Consider the following 16,915-nt stretch of genomic DNA (forward strand, 5'->3'; position numbering starts at 1 on the left):
ATATTATAAAATTCAGCTAGACAATTGAGGAAAATGTGATCGGACACGGCGACAATTCGACTAGATAAGACACCGGAGAACCACAGCAATAAACTACCATTCACCTACATCGATATCAGCGATTCAATAATTAATAAGTATACATTTAAGTATGGAGTATACAAAATAAATTGAATGCGTGTTTAGAATATTGACTGAAAACTTTTATAAGTGTGACTGTGGGATAGCTGGCCTCATATTATTAATTAATTGGATCTAATGTACGACTTATTTAACCGATAATGAGTTCGCTTAGTATAATAATTCGCAATATAGTCTTTATATAATTTGGTTTGATCATACCAAAAAATTAAATCTTTTGGTCATATTGTTATTAGAATTTTCAAAATTTGTTTAGTTATTTGTTCTTAATAAAGAGAACAATTACAGTGAATTTGCGATATATTGTTACAAATAATTTAATAATTTTCAATTAATTGTTGTTGTGTACAGTGTTTCAGTTATGAGAAATACTGGGATAAAAATTGTGAAATTGGATGACAAAACCTGACTGTATGTAAGGTTAAGGCGAAAAGAAATGTGGTGGAACAGAAATTTATCTAGTACATGCGTTACTTGGAAAGACTAGTCTATGCAGCTCAATTTTGCCCGATAACTGATCCAGCTTGTTCCCTAGGGTATGTAATAACGAATCAGTACCTAGAGCACATTACGAATATTACACCGCATCTAATAATCTGACGGTTAGAGCCACGAGTGACAATGTGCAGTCCGATCTTTTGCGCATGAAGTTAAACGATTTTCTGAGCATCAGTATCATGACTTTGCTTATATGTATAGTCATGCTATTCTATTAACTGTTGGCTATGTTATTCTGTTTCGGAAATGATAACCGATACTATACGTAACTACAACAATAGATTATTCGGAGCTTCGTCATAATGTCGTAACGCAAGATTTTATTGAGTTTCTCGATGTATGCAGTGTTTTCTTTTGAATTTTCATGTTTTTGAAACATTTCATGAATAATGGCAGTGACATATACTTTTCACCGAATCGATCCAAAGTATTCTTTGAAAAAGTAAAATATCGAAATCGATTGGATTGAGAAAAGAGATCGACTATATTTACGCAATATCCTGTAATAAGGACGAAAATATCAGTAATATTAATCGTGATAATTCATAAAGTATGTAGATGCATAATATCGATTATTAGACAATGAAGTGAAACCCTGGTAGCAAATTAGCGGTGTATCTACTGTCACTAATAATGGGTCAACAAAAATTAAATTCCAGCAGTGTAGCTATGGGCATATGCGATCATTATTCGAGTTATTGTCAAAACGAGCCTTAGTGTTGACGTAGTGTTACTTCATAATATTCAGCACAATAGCTTGCGAAGAGAAAATTAAAAGAAGTTTCGACCATCGTTCGTGATGAAAATGTCAATTATCATAAATTCCAATAGAATGGCAACTCACGATTGCTTTGAAATAATTGCAAAAATAAAATTTGACGTGGAAATCTGATCCTCATGATTATCATTACAATTCTATGGCATATAAAGTTTTTCACATGCACGTGGTAACACCACTGGTAAACTGCAGCTGCCGCAGAAACTTTCCAACTTCGTATCATCCAAGTTATTATAAATTGCCCTCGCTTGAGATTCTACGAAAACTTTGGCTAATTTCGAACGGCAGCAGGACCTGTCAGGACGATAACATCGCTCGCTATTACACGATAAAAGTTTCGAATCTTCGTAATGAAGTCATTCGACTTCACTGTTCGCTGGAAGCTGCAAAAATTTTTAACGACAAGACAAATTTCAAGTATTAAAGCCATTCGGCGACTTTATTTTGTGCAATTTTAACGGGAGTTTATGGAGATATCAGGAATAATAAAATCCATGGTATAATTCGATTGTAATTTAACTAACCGCAATTTTTGCTACCAATCAACCAGTCTCAGGAAGGATCTTAAATTGTCTATTACGAAAAACCGGCAGGAGTTATTTATACCAAAAACTGTTTCAGTACTGCTTTTAAGAAATCGGAACATGGAGTATAATATCTTTGACAGAACTTACGTAAGAAAATTTATCAAAAATCTATTATAATTTCACGAGTTTAGTGAAAGAAACAATAGTCGTGATGAAAATTGTGTGCTAATTTGAAAATCTTTTCAAATACAATGTGGAAACCTTACATCATTGTAGCTTTTATAAAAAGCAAACCAAATGCAGTATATTTTCTCAATATTTTTCTTTATTACAACGTATTCAGCTATTGATCCTTAATTTAGAACATAACCCTTTTTTAGCTGAGAGTCAATTTTAGTCAATTTTATTTTCTGCTTTGTCTAACTTAACGTAATCTAATCTAATCTAATCTAATGTCGCTTCCTACTGTTGGGTCTGAGGGACTGATTACCAGCCAATTTGAAAAGTAATTTTTCTAACTTTTTCCAGTTGTCCGGAAAATATTGCTCTTCTCAAAAAGCAAGTTCAAGCATTAAAAAGAAATCTACAGGCAGCTCTGTCAGAGCTTTAGAATAATTGGAAAAAGCTTCGCAAAACTAATGGTTTAAAAATTGTACAATAATTTCTGTTATATAGTAAGAACTAAAAATTTTTTTGATTCAAAATCGATGATTTATGAAACATAACTCACGATTACTCGAAACCTGGTAGCCGAAAACGCTTGAAAGGGCCTAGGGGGGTAAGCATGCAAAAGTTGCCCCCGCACGTATCAAGTTCATATTAACACCACAGATGGGCACCCATGTGGCACAAACTTCCTCGAAGGAATAACCTTAAATGTCATTTTTGAAGGAGTTATGGAAGTGGTAAGTAAAATCAAGAAAGTCATTTTTCTCGAAAACTACCGAACCGATTTTGATGATCGAAATATTTGTTATAGTCACTCGTAAGACTAGTTAGAAAAAAAATTTTGAAATTTTTAACATAAAAATAGGGGCAATAAAAATGTTTAAAAAATTTCCAACATATTTTTTGAGGTTATGTTTTAGATATACACCTTTAGTTTTTTTTAGAAAAAAATGCTCTTATTGTCTACTTTAGCATATACTTTACCCAAATTTTTCATAGGGATACTTCATGGCTTAAAAAAAAACAAAATCTCGCGCGGGGCGCCGTGCGTGTATTGCGTGTAGCGCATCACATTATCTCAAGACCTGGAATATCACAGATCGATATAAATTGTATCTACTGATTTTGATATTGCATTAAATATTTTAATCAGATTTGCCTGCAGTTAGCCTATAAAAATTAGTTTCCGGAGCCCACCACGAGGAGGTTGCAATACGCTTTTTAACTCCATTTCGAGTGCTTAATTTCGGTGAGGCCCCTTGCCTCTCACCATTAGGAGTTGCTTATTACTTTAATCATTATCGCTGTCATTTTCAATCACTGGAATATAGTTACTTTTCTTGAACACAGCACTAAGTATTTCTGCAGATTTAAAAATTTTGGACAAATATCTAGCATATGATAAATAATATACAACTGCAGCAATGTGTGACAACAACCAACAGTGCGTTGGCCATTAGCAGATGCACATGTGTAATATGTCAAACTAGAAATTCCAGAAGTATTGAGCTTGTACCGTAAAAAGCATCTATAAGCCATGTGAGAATTGTGACGAGATGGAACTTTTAATGTGAGCACATTTTACTCATCTTTTACATATTCAATTCTTCGTTTACATGTCGTTTACATTCTTCGTTAAAATGTCGTCTGATGTAACACTTTTGAAAGGAAATTTCCGACGAAGCCATCCCTTTTCTTCTACCTCAGTAGCCAAAGTATTCTGTACATTTCTTTGACTATGCATTCTTCGCAAAATATCATCAAAAGTGTCTACATGAGATTGAAGTCTTTTTCCAAAAGTATTATTCAGAAACGACGCGATTCTGAAGTATGATCCATTTTTTGATATCAGTTTGTTACCAATTTTGTGATCCAAAAGGTGATATTTTTGTTTAGGTATGCCGTGCACATTTTCCACTGGCCACCGAATTTTTGTGACAAACCGAGATTCGTTGGATTCTTCCGTAGACAGCTGTTTCCTTTTTCCTTTCAAAGCAGGCATTAAAACTTTAAAATGTTCTTCCTCTAACTTTTCTTTTATATCTCGAAAACCGCGGTCAAGTACAAAAATATCACCTTCTTTCAAGAATTTATGCAAACCGTCTGGATCCTTAATAACACTTTTTAGAATTTCGGCATCATTTTGATTGACAAGGTATGGTCCAAGGATTTCAACAATGTAGCCGTCAGTCATGCAAATAGTGAAAGGTTTGCAAAGAGGAACTTTTTTCTGCCCAGAGTAAGATTTCTTCTGATATTCATTATTAGTGCTCTTTTGATGTCTAGCGTACGTTCCGTCACAAATTAAAAATAATTGATCGTCAATGTCGAACAATTTTTTTGCCATATCAGTTGTATGATCTTGAATAAGATTATCTCTATTAAGAGAACCTAAACCGAAGCGATGTGGCAAAATATCATTTTCAAAAGATTTCATTACACTCGAAGAGCAATCGGATACATCATGTTCATTTTTTAACTATCAGATAGAAGAAACCATTTTATTAGAGTTTCCAGTACGTAATTTGAACAAAAAGACTACACGAGTGCTTGAGTCGCCGAACGGGATTGACTGTTTCGCAGCGAGATCAAAATCTCTTTAAGAGCATTGAGTTGTTCCCAAACTAACCCTGTAAATACTTCTAATTGTTTTTCGGAAAGACTATGTTCACCTACTTTATGGAATAAACTTGAATCACAGAAAGGGTTTCCATTGTTTTGGACAACTCTAATGCAGTGATACTTGATGTGTTAGAATGCACCTTCAAGAGACCAAGATCTTCATCAAATATACGATTTTTTATTATATGAGCTCGACAGCACCGATTTCCTTGTGGTATGTATATTTTCTTCTTAATATAAGATTGCGCTCGAGCTTCTTCGGGGATCGTAGTTAAATTCGTCGTGGAGAAGCACACGCAACAATGTTTCTGAGTTGTAACAGTCCGCTGAATAGGAAGTTGAAAGCGTTCAACATCAGGAATTTCATCATTTGATTTAAGTTTAATTTCAAACGTTGGACCATTATTAATTGACTCATAAACGGAAGGAGAGGCATTCTCCTGGTCAGAATTAGAGACATTTTTGAGATTTTTTTTATAAATAGAGAGTCGACAACTGTTGCTATAGAATGTCATCAACAACTATTATTCGGTTTAATGAAAGAGAAAAATCATTTGGTTCAGTTGCATTTTTTATTATCTTTTTTGCCTTTCCTTTTATTCACGAAAGCGTCGCGGCCAGCACATTTAACATTTATTTTTGGCTAAAACATTTTTTAATCCAAAAATGAGGTGTTTTAAAGCACAAGTATGTAGTACAATTATTACTGCTGACAGATGATAATGAAGTTTTGTTCGAAACAAGTGAATAACGACTCCAGAAAGTTAGTATCGTGGCGGGCAGCAGGATGCTATGAGAATATTTCACAGTCTGTTCGAAGCAAGTGAATAACGAAATCAGAATAATAGTATCAGAAAAGCCGGATTGGAGTCGCTAGGCTGCGCTACATACACGCACGGCGCCCCGCGCGAGATTTTGTTTTTTTAAGCCATGAAGTACGCCTATGAAAAATGTGGGTAAAATATATGTTGAAGTAGACCATAATAGCATTTTTTTCTAAAAAAAAACTAGAGGTGTATCTCTAAAACATAACCTCAAAAAAATGTTTTACACACTTTTTTGCCTCTATTTTCTATTTTAAAAATTTCAAAAATATTTTTCTAACTAGTCTTACGAGTGACTATAACATATATTTCAATCATCAAAATCGGTTCAGTAGTTTTCGAAAAAAATGATTTTCTTGATTTTACTTGCCCCCTTCATAACTCCTCTAAAAATAAAATTTCAAGGTTATTCATTGGAGGAAGTTTGTGCTACATGGGTGCCCATCTGTGGTGTTAATATGAACTTAATACGTGCGGGTGCAACTTTTGCATGCTTACCCCCCTAGGCCCTTTTGAGAACATGTTCTCAAAACCCAAGCAATGACTACAAACAGCGATAATTAATGAAAAAAATAATGTGTTAATAACTATTCAATAACAAATCAAGTTCCGTGAACTTTGACCAGCGGTCCGGTTATCGAACAAACCTCGTTTAATGAAAGTAATTGCTCTTGGATCGTTCAGTTCTGTTTTGATCAGTGAAACAGTTTTGTTTTGATCTTCAGATCAGTGAAACAGTCAGACTTGATTGTTTTCCAAATGGCACTGTTGATGTATTTACAAAGTATGATGGAAAACCCGTCAATTTCATAATCAACTCTTCAGGCACATTTGATGATATATTACATTCAAAAACTACGTCAAGCTTTGGTATTAAAAAAGCGAAACTCAACGATTAAAAAAAATTAATTTCTTATTTGAGTTCAAGAGTTGCAGTAAGTGAGAGTTACAGTAGCTGTAAGTATTGAAGAAATGAAGTGTATTTATTTTTACAGTACAAGTTTTTAGTAAAGCTGCAATAGAAAAAAGGAGTGTATTTAAAGAGACGTATATTTTCATTATCTTTCAATAATTATTGAGCACACTTGTTATAAGTGAAAAAGCTTTATTATGAAAACGATTTGTCGAATAAAACATTTGAAAATTACAGATATATTATTTTTTAATGTTTCCAGAATTTTTCGTATTATGCAATACACCCGATTTTCCCGAACAGTGCACCTATATCATTAACTTGCTTCTATACTTACGTATAATGTTCAGAAAGTCTGGAAAATTATAATAAGTTATTATTACAGAATGACACATTTTTCATATTTTATTGAAAAAATGCTAATCTCTATACGTACGCGCTGGCGATCACCGAAAACAGCAATTGTATTCGCGAAAGGCTAAAAAATGCGCTCTGAAACATGCTAGTAGAACCAAACATCAACAAAACACATAGTAAACGCATAGTGATTGTCTGAAATGTTTTAGACATTTACTATGCGTTAACTATGCGTTTTGTTGATGTTCGGTTCTACTCGGGCAAAGACGCATCACCGAACTCTTGCCCGATCTCACCATATGTCTCGCGCGTTAAATCGTTTTCACTTCAACCCGTTGCCATTTCCACAATTTTAGACTGATTTTACCCAAATTTGCAGAAATTTTTTTCAAAGCTAATAAACAATCCAAGAGCAATATCTTTCATTGAACAAGACTTTTTGGGTGACCGCACCGCTGGTCGAAAATCACGGAACTTGATTTATTATTGAATAATTATTAACAAATTATGTTTTTCATTAATTAGCGCTGCTTGTAGTCATCGCTTAGATTTTGAGAACATGTTCTCAACATTTTAAGCGTTTTCGGCTACCAGGTTTCGAGTAATCGCGAGTTATGTTGTACAAAACATCGATTTTGAATCAAAAAATTTTTCAGTTTCTAATTTTTTTTAAGGAAGATAATGGTCGGATCTGAAAGTTTCATTCGGCAAATTTGTCGGCCTAATGATGACAAATACGTAGGTATTTTTTAATTCGCATTTAGATCATTTTTTTACCATCAACTTTCTCGGACAATAGTTTAATGGCATTTCGAGCGTTTAGCACGTTATCATTTCCATCATCTCAATTACGAAAAGCGTTCGCATAACGTTCCTGCAGCACAGCGCAGCATACATATAAATCAAATGACATTATAACTATGAGACTGCAGTAACATTTATTTCAGCCCAATGCCCTTCTCTGATGCTTTGCTGCGTGTAATATCTATCCTCGGTTCCTTTCAGCCTCGTCGATGCTGTCCGGAAACAAAAGCAAGGAATTATGGTCACAAGGATTATCTAATTGCTCTTGCTTCGTTAGACTGAATTTATGTCCCGTTTTATTGTAACTTGTATTGACGACACGGCACTCCAGGATCGCATATTCTGTATATTAGGATTATTTTTTGCACTTTTGTTATTTTATTGGAATTAAGCACCGGTGAACGCACAACGAACGCACCATCTTCGAGAAATTCGTGAGAGTGTAGCCTAGTCCGTGGGTCTAGGGGTTCTAGAGAAGGAAAATCGCAAGGTCTATCATAAACATTATTCTGCAACGATATAAGAATTCCCAGTGAAGTCATTGGAATAAGAAGCAGCTGCCGAAGAAAGCCGTGTGAGTCTAACGACATTTAAATGAGGTTATTTCGAAAAGCGCAAAGACTTGTATTTTCGACTTTTTTAAACTCTGTCAAATATAATTGGTTAGATTGAAATACGATGAATAGTTTCTTATTATACAAATTTTGTAACATTCAATCCCTATAAATGTTTATAACTTCAACCCATCAGAATTGTACAAAATACATTTTTTATTATTCGCTATGAGCATTATTTTCTAATTGTTTCCATTTAGATATCTAAACTGTAAATAAGCGAATCTGCGAAACAACCGCTGGAGCCGCCCAAGTTTGAGGATTGTATTCAGCCCTTAAAATCGTTTCTTAATTTTTTGATTTTCCTTCTCAATGTAATTATTCTTTTAAATAAGACTCTAATACTTTAAAAGTTGTTCAATATTATCAGCGAACCATTACAGATTGTCATGCAAATATGCAATTTCTGTGTGTAATTAAAATAACTGTTTGTCTACCGTGCCATTGCCTGCCAGTCATGCTTAAATGGTAGTTTTGCGTTTTGTTTGTTTCACATGTCCCGGAGTGGACCTTGTTTTGCATGATTATTATACTTTAATTAATTTCATATTGTTTTCTCGATTTGTTAAATTTTATTTAAATTCCCAAAATTAAGGATCAATTTCTTATATTTCCTGTTACTGAATTTTATGAATTCTTAATCTGTTTTTCTCAATCGCTTTTCCTCAGTATTTTCCCTTCATCCGGATCCCGTTCGTTAAACCGATTACCTTTAAGACGGTTTTGACTCAGACACCCCCTAATCACAATGACGTTGGGAACTGAATCTTTCTAGGTAGGTTTTAGTGAAGTGGATCTACAATCCTAACAGTTCTATTACAACAACTTCACTGCAGGATGTTGCAGAAGTTTGTAAGATGCCCTTTCAGATACTAGGGGGTGTCACAGTGATTCCTTAGACCTGGTAAAGACTGTGGAGAGCTCAGAGAACTACTAATCACACTGACGTTGGGAGCTTAGCTTTTTAAGAATTGGTGTTTGATGTTTTTGGTCGATTTCTGACAGCAAGGATAACAGATCTCGTGATACAGAGACGAGACACAATGCTCTTTGAGACCAAGAATTGCCAAGGATGAGCTCCCACAGTTTGCAGTACAATACTGTTTACCGATTCACTCTTGGAATGCAGGATAGATTTCCTAATTGATTTTTAGAGATTGTAGTTCACAAGTCTTTACTGTTTCTTGTCCTCTCTTGGTGTACACGAATCTTAACGACGAACGACTCGTATTGAACGCAAGAAGGAACGAACCGAGTCGAAATCAGAATCAAAATCCGAATGAGAATGAATTCCTGTCGAGGAAGCCGCTGCTTATATCCTCGAAAGGAGTACGTTATTTTTAGTGGGGATAACGATTTTTAGTATCCCGAGGTGTTAACGCCAATTTCTTTTTTTGATATTTGATTTATTATTTGATTTGATAATTGAATCTGATTAATGGGCTTAGTGATTTCTTCAAATACCGGCTTACTGGTTGTTGTATTATATTAGGCGTATGCCGGATGATAGCGCTTGGACACTTGTTTGTTTTGATTCCAGTCGCACTACTGGTATTTGGATTCTTGAAATATATAAGGTAATATTGACCTCTAATGTTATATCCTCGTGATCGTCACTGTGATTAATTTCAAGGGAATTATGTAATATCAGGGATTTAAAGATCCTATTTTCTTTTTCTTTTATCGGCTTCACTGTGAGAGGTCGATAGGAGTTTTAAGGAATTTTAGGATTTGTGGGGTGTCTCTGAGATACAATTATGCACATCTACAGTGCGCTATGCATTTTTATGCGGGGTTCTTGACGTAGCCATAATCGAGAATGGGTATTTATCCAAGAAAAAGGATAGAGGATTTGGGGGGATGGGGATATAAGAGCGGAACGTTACGGTATATTTATACGGTATAACGTTACAGTATGTATGGAACCATGTACGTGAGAATAATCCCCTATGGATTTTATTTTTCTCAATAAACACATGCACCAAATTTAATTAAAATATTCTGTTTATTTGTGTTCAACGTCGTTTCTGTAATTACATTAATAATGATCAGCAAAAAAAGACGTTCGCTCTTTCACTTCGTCTAGCATGCTTTTACAATATTGCCTATATCTATACGCTTGCGATGAATAGAAAGGAGAAAATGTTCGTCATAGACATTGAACGCACCATCGAGTTTCTATTATATTTTGTTCCTTCCATTATCCTACAGTTTCTATATTTCTCCTTCTTAATACACTTTTTCGCCATATTTCTCACATACAAAGATATTCTGACACCATACAAACTATGAATACTATTGTCTTTCCATTTGGTCCTCTTTGACATTTTTTCAATCTTTTTATTCCTCTCCACTTTTACTCCTGACCAAGAATCTCTCAATATTTATCTTTACACTTGGATAATTCTTATTTTTGCCAAATTACTAAGAAAAGCTAAACTATCTCTTCGAAGTTACTTGCTAACTTATTGAGTTCATCGCGACATATTGATAAATCTAATATTGGACAGACATCGCGTGGGGAAATAATAAACGAGTCGAGATCGGAGACAATGTGAGATATAGTGTACTTCTTAGAAAAAGACTCACTGTCGTTGACACGTCACTGTTGTTACATTTGCAGAATTTACAAAATTTTGATGAATAGGCAAATAACTAAATAATGTTCCATGCTGATTTTTAGGTATCCATGGACAAATCCATTTTGCTAAGCATTTTTCTCGGGCCCCTTCAGTTATACGAGTTACGTGTGCTCACTTTAGACATTGTAGATGGAACACGTATAAGCAAGTCATGTAAAAACGGAGAAAAGTATCTAGGTTAAATAAGAATTTCCAATTAAATAATCACTTCCAATTCTGAGTCGACAGAGAAATTATTAAGTTCCTTTAAAAGGTCTAAACGACGAAAATATTTTCGAATTTTTATTGTTGAAACCATTGATTTTTTTTAATGGGTATGCTCACTATAAAGTACTTTAAAGTGGTATTACGAAGATGGAGGAGCGACCCCTAGGAATGATCGAAAAGTAAATAAATAGGACTTATCAGGACGGATAGTGGGTTCGGTGTCGGGGTGTCGTCGTATCAGGTTCGGTTTCCGATCAGAACTCCTAATTTTTCAGAAATTCCTAGTCCTCTAGCGCTCCCTGACGGCCCTCTAGTTAAATTAATTATAGCAAGAGGAGTTGGACATCTGTTATAGTATACATATAACTCAAGATATATATTATATTTTTTTTTCAATTAAAAAAATCTCGAAATTATGCGAATGGCAGCCGTTGACATAGAGCATGCCGCCAAAAACAGACTTGGCAGTAAAAGTTAATGACGAGTTAGATTAAAATAAAAACAAGACGAATAAACGAAACAATTCCTAAAGACTGATAGGACACGCTCTTTCCGTAAATCCAAAATATACCAAAAATATTTATTCACAACACTGTGACTACTGGTTTTCACCAAAATGTTCAATCATGCCGTCTACTATTATTGAAGAATAATAAAAAAAGTAATATGCAATCGTCAGAAAGGCTGTATTCAAAATATCGTCTGCAAACTTGATATAAATCGGTCGAGCAGTTATCGAAATCTCATGCTCATTGACTTCGAAACATGTATTTCAAGAAAATCACGATTACAGGTTAGAACAGTTTTACACCTACTCCAAATCCTATCCCCAGCAGAAATTTAATCGCGCGTTCCCGTTATGATATAGGGTTCTGTTAGGTTTTGGCAGAGTTTCCACAGTAGGAATACCAAATAAGGCTCATGCTGCAATCCACAGTAATAATTCCTCACTGGAGCCCTGTTTAGATTTTTTTTGGGGGATTCTACATTAAGGATTCTAGACTAGAGCTTTACTACACCCACAAGAGCTTCCCTAAAAAACCGTCGACTTGAATATTAAAGATCAACATTGTCTTATTCAGGAGGTCGTTGATAGATTTCGGGAGGAACAGACGTGCTGGTCCCGGTAATTTATTATCTATTAACAATTGTTAATTCATTAAGAATATGCAACTAGCAACAATTAATAACTGTTGGTTTGTTTAACAATGATCTAATTGTTAAATGAAATATTAATTTATATTCACTAATTGTCCTCGAAAATTCGTTTGATCCACCTATGAACTGCTGACCCCTCAAAAAATGTGATCAATATTTATAACATTTTGTTTAGATTTTCCACTGTTGTAAAATTATTAATTGAAAAATCAAGAGGTCAATAATTGTCGATTCTTGCCTTCTTCCCTTCTAAATATACATTAATAGTTATTAACTAATTATTAATTAGCAATTATTATGCTATCGATGACTAATTATGCAGTATTATATTCATACAAAAAGTATAGTTAGTAATTTGTACAGCATCTTGAAGTATATTATTCAATCGTTAGTCATTAACCGTTTAATGATAGTTTATCAGTTAATTATTATAGTTGATGATTAACAATAACAAATTGTTAACACAATTTCATTTGAAAAATATTGTATCATTCGATTTTTATTTAAATACCAATACACCTACGGTGATTTAAAAACCACGATATAATGTTGATACAACACAAATCACAAATAAACTAGATATATTCGTTGCACGGAGATATCGATAAAGATAATATGGCGTCCGGAGTACAGTACTTCCGAAATACGCTTCTTAATTTAATACGCTCACGTAGATGTTGAGAATGGGATTTTTCTTGTTCCTTGGCCTGGAGCCGTGATCTTTATCGTGCCCTCGTATCTTCAACCGCTCTCTATTTCCGTAGCTCGACCGAGAGTCGAGTACACGCTGATGTGACTGATTAATATACGCTGATTGGAATCCGCTTATTGTAGTCGTTAGTCGTCCCAGAAGCCTGCTACGTTTCTTCTACTTTGCCGTTTTGTGGTCGACAGGTAAATAGGACAAAGCACGGATAGTACACAGTGAATCTGACGGTATTCGCAGTCGGTACGAGGGCGCTTACATCAAATAATTGATGCGAGAATACGAATCGCTACAATATGTTGTTTATTTCAATCATTAATCAACGCTTGTAAAATATTGTAAACGTGAAAAAGTAAAATGTACAGTATATGTGTTTTATACATTCATCAACATTATGAAAACTCGTGAAAGTCTTAGTCGGCCAACATGTCATAACTAAAATATTTGATTTTCGTATAAAATAATTAAATGTATTTTTATTTTTATCATTTATCGAACAATATATTTTCTGAGATGCGAATAGCCAAACAGGCTGAGGCGCAGCGGAATAGTAATCATACACAGGGTTTTAGGTTCGAATCCCCACCAATGAAAAAAAAAGTCACAAGTATTTACAGCAATTAATACGTATCAATGTTACCGAATAAGTTTCGAATATCTAACTAAAAGTGTAAGATAAAAGTGATTGAAATAGCGTAAAGCATTATTTTTTATCAGTTTCGTTGATTAGTTCAAAAGGGGCTTAATTTGGAAGCCTTATAGGCCTTAACAAGGAAATCTGGAAAGGCTCCATAGGTGACCAGCCTAGTAGGGCTCTGCGTACTTTTTCCTGCTGGGCCCCCGATAGAATTGGAGAAAACTAGAAGGGGCCAAGTAAAAGCCTAAATTAAATTTCTGCTCGGGATGCGACCCAATGGCGTCGATGGCAGAACACCTGCAGTAATATCATCGTGTTATTTTCTGCACCAAACAAAAGAGCTTTAAAGAATGTATGAAACTATTTACGACTATATTACGTAATAATACGTGAAATATAGTGATTCCATCGAAAAAAGTAAAATTCACGTACCTCCACAAAACACTAACGGAAGTTTTAGACTGGGGTAGATAACCACCACAAACGCGCTTCTCAACCGTCCTGTTTGGGAGCTAGCAAGCAAAATATGCTACTGCCAGCCTGTCCTCACTGTCACATAATGAAACTGAATTACGGTTACGGTCCTTAGCGGATAATACTTATTTTCAGCTTAGGCGAGCAATTTGAAAACTGACTGGAGTTGGTTACATGAGTTCTAAGGTTAAGGTAGTATGAGCGGAGTACATGTCAACAGAAAGTCTATATTTTTAATGATGAGGAAAAACCGAAGTATTACACATTACGGTACATTAAAAATCATAATACAAAGAGAGAAAATTTAAGAAGTGTATGCGATGATAATGCGTGTAGATTTATAAAAAGGTAGTAGTTAAAATAGCATTCACATTTGACGCAGATTGTCTTGCCAGGCGCCATCTTGCGATTCACGGAATACGCGTGATAACGCTGTAGTCAGCTATTCTGTTAATATTCGTTAACCCTCTTGTCAATAACCGGGTACCCGGGTACTCTTCTATACGTTCTTATTGAATATTTTTTAACTTCCTGGTAACATGCGTTTTATCCTGGACAGATCCTCGTTATTTGAGTTATTCTGCAGTCATTTCCGGTTTTGTTCATACATTTTTTCAAAAAAATGTTTATGTTATCGGGAGTCAAAGTTGACTACACGCTCATCCAATAACCGGGGTACCCGGGTACCCACGAGCATCCAATAGGCTTCTACAACGAATTTCCTTTTTGTTCTTACTCTTTGAGTCACCGAATTACTTCAAGACTATAATAATAAATAGAATTTATAAAAATAAATAAACAAATACAAACTCACTAATAATGTTAAAAATGTATTTTATTCGGCACATTCATTACAGCGCGTAATTGTTACTGTATGTTCATTACATACCGGCTTTTTGTACGCTTCGCAAGATTTTCATGTTTTGCGACGTTTCTTGAATGTGCCCTTATAACATATATGGCATGCGCCCACTACAATTTTTCGCCCTGTATTATCTAATGTTTGTCCGGATGATGTGATGGTGCATTACCTTCACTGCCAATTGCTTTACCAAACATACTTTCAATAGCAATCTTGGTCATAAGATGTCTCATTATTTGTGAATTTCTCGATCGATCTTCGATGGAAGGCATCAAGAATAAAAATCGATCGCAAAATTTCGTACGTCCGAACTGGTCAAAATCTGATCCGAAACTGAAGCCACGCCACGAAATTTGTACGTTAGGATACCTTCAGGTAAAAACCCTGGGGAAATTCCAGAATACCTGTGGGGTTTTCCCTGTTCTTTCGGGTCAAAATTTGTCAAACCTACCGAGTACAAGGTGGAAGGAAGCAGGTAAATGGTCATAGGCTACCCAGAAGCATCAGGTTTGCATTGTGGGTACCCGGGTACCCCGGTTATTGAACGAAAGTGGGACATTTGGTTATTGACAAGAGGGTTAAATACATGGAACATGCGATTTATGTAATTGGCATAATTGTATAATTCCAACCAAATTAAAAATAAGAATATGTTGTAACGTCTATCGATAGTACAATTTCGTACGCTCCTTATGAGTGTACTACATACATACATGCATGTTTTCGAAATTTACCACCACCAACGGCAATCTTCTGCCCAATAAGGAGGAAGATCGAGGATGGTCCTTATTGAAAAGGTGTCTTCCTCTCCCCAATCTTCCTCCCCAAAAAGACTCCAACCTGTTAATTCATAACGTCGTCATCGAGCCTCGTGCAAGGTAATCATATGTTGAATATTAATACATCCCGTGAGCTAAAATAAATCGAGAAAAACTAATTAAGACCCTCCGATCACCATTACCTTAACCAGCACGCACTGGAAAATAGATGTACAATTACAAGAATTTGTGACTTAACCATGGTTTAAAGACACTCGCTCACTCGCAGGCAGCTCGTAGCAGAATCAGTTTTAGCTCTGCACCCTTACCTGAACGTCATCAGTCATCACGCACGTAAACACGTACATCGAGACAGTTGACTATTACTATAAATGTTGAATTACTCATAAGAGATATAACATGTGAACAGTGTTAGAAGAAGAATAAAAGAATGGATTTGAGACCATGTTTGTTCTACAGCATCAATTTACAAAATGAAGGAGCCGAGCAAATAACGTGTTAACGAGATTGTGCTGGAGGGTTTCGAGGAGACGGAGAATCAGGAAATTAGGATTTACGATAGATTAATAACAGTTATATTACAGGGAATTTATAAAAATATAGATGACGAGGGAATGGTAGGGAGTGCTGTACAAAGGTGGTTTTATATAAATACTTTCGGACAAATGGTGCTACGTATACATCAGGTACCATTTCATCTCTATAGGGAGGTAAGGGTGTCTCATTAGTAACTCAGTTAAAACAAGTTTCTATAAAAACATTATTTCAATATACTCACAGGGTATGATGCCCGAGATTAAGGTGGCGGAGGAAGGTGGGGCGGAGGAGGTGGTGAAGGAGGTGGCAGCTGAGGAGGATAGAGAGATGGAAGAGGAGGTTTTGGATTAGATGAGGTGTTTAACTTGGTAACTAACTATTGGTAAATGTAATATCCATATCAATAAAAAATTACGAACAATAAATATTTAAGTGTTTTTTTATTTTAAGATATTACGAATTTGTCTTATCGATTCAACTATTATGTGAATCGTTGAAAAAACTTAACACTTTCACAAAAACTTTAAAGAATAAGGATAATGGAATGAAATCAGAAATTTAAAGTCTTCAGTCGGATCAGGTGAAACTGCAATCTAAACGCTCGAGTGCACTATTTGTTAACTCGTGTATTGCTAGTGTCACTAACTCTGTGCAGAGGTGATTGAAT

This window comes from Cephus cinctus, unplaced genomic scaffold, assembly GCF_000341935.2.
Source record: "Cephus cinctus unplaced genomic scaffold, Ccin1 Ccin1_scaffold0205, whole genome shotgun sequence".
NCBI classification, from domain to species: Eukaryota; Metazoa; Arthropoda; class Insecta; order Hymenoptera; family Cephidae; genus Cephus; species Cephus cinctus.